Consider the following 1,630-nt stretch of genomic DNA (forward strand, 5'->3'; position numbering starts at 1 on the left):
ATTCATAGTATAGTATGTTGAAAAAAAGTAATAAAAAGTCGTAGTATAGTATGTGTAAAAAAGTAATAAAAAGTCATATTATAGTACATTGAAAAAAGTCATATTATAGTATGTCGAAAAAATGTCATAATATAATATGTCGAAAAAACGTCATGTATAGTATGTTGAAAAAAGTCATAAAAAGTCATGGCATAGTATGTCGAAAAAAAGTCATAGTATAGTATGTCAAAAAAACGTCATAGTATAATATGTCAAAAAAAGTTATAAAAAGTCATAGTATAGTATGTCGAAAAAAAGTCATAGTATAATATGTCAAAAAAAGTCATAAAACGTTATAGTATAATATGTCAAAAAAAGTTCATAATATAGTATGTCGAAAAAGGTCCTAGTATAATATGTCGAAAAAAGTCATAAAAAGTCATAGTATAGTATGTCAAAAAAATGTCATAGTATAGTATGGCGAAAAAAAGTCATAGTATAGTATGTCACAGTCATAGTATAGTATGTTGACAAAAGTCATAGTATAGTATGTCAAAAAAAAATAGTATAGGATGTATAGTATGTCGAAAAAAAGTCATAGTATTGTATGTCCAAAAAACGTCATAGTATAGTATGTCAAAAAAAAGGTCATAGTATAGTATGTCAAAAAAAAGTCATAGAATAATATGTTGAAAAAGTAAAAAGTCATAGTATAGTATGTCGAAAAAGTAAAAAAGTCATAGTATAGTATGCGGAAGAAGTCAGTCAGTTCGTCAGAACGTTTAATAAGAAACTAAATCAGAACTCACATGAACATTGAACTTTTTATTAACGTACATTTGTTACACATCAATGCTTCAAGTCATAAAAAGTCATGGTCTGTTTACAGGTGTTAAACAGCGTTAGGGCCATTTAGTAATCCAGCAGCCGTGATCACATGGAGTACATAGTATGTCGAAAAAAAGTCATAGTATAGTATGTCGAAAAAAAAGTCATAGTATAGTATGTTGAAAAAAAAGTCATGGTATAATATGTCGAAAAAAAAGTCATAGTATAGTATGTCGGAAAAAAAGTCATGGTATAATATGTCGAAAAAAAGTCATAAAAAGTCCTGGCATAGTATGTCGAAAAAAAGTCATAGAATAATATGTTGAAAAAGTAAAAAGTCATAGCATAGTATGTCGAAAAAAAGGCATTGTATAATATGTCGAAAAAACGTCATAGCATAGTGTGTCGAAAAAAAGGCATAGTATTATATGTCGAAAAAACGTCATAGTATAGTATGTCGAAAATAAGTCATGGTATAATATGTCGAAAAAAGTCATAAAAAGTCATGGTATAGTATCTCGAAAAAACTTCATAGTATAATGTGTCGAAAAAAAGGCATAGTATAATATGTCGAAAAAACGTCATAGTATAGTATCTCGAAAAAGTAAAAAGTAGAATAATATGTTGAAAAAGTAAAAAGTCATAGCATAGTATGTCGAAAAAAAGGCATAGTATAATATGGCGAAAAAACGTCATAGTATAGTATGTCGAAAAAGTAAAAAAGTCATAGTATAGTATGCGGAATAAGTCAGTCAGTTCGTCAGAACGTTTAATAAGAAACTAAAACAGAACTCACATGAACATTGAACTTTTTATTAACGTA

At 27.6% G+C, this 1,630-nt stretch overlaps 1 protein-coding gene across 40 annotated transcripts in view; it reads right to left on the reverse strand.

Moving 5' to 3' along the window:
- Positions 1 to 1,630, reverse strand: part of mapta (microtubule-associated protein tau a) — a 39,487-nt gene that overhangs the window by 921 nt on the left and 36,936 nt on the right. The window lies entirely within an intron of this gene.

The sequence above is a fragment of the Etheostoma cragini genome, chromosome 21 (assembly GCF_013103735.1).
Source record: "Etheostoma cragini isolate CJK2018 chromosome 21, CSU_Ecrag_1.0, whole genome shotgun sequence".
NCBI lineage: Eukaryota > Metazoa > Chordata > Actinopteri > Perciformes > Percidae > Etheostoma > Etheostoma cragini.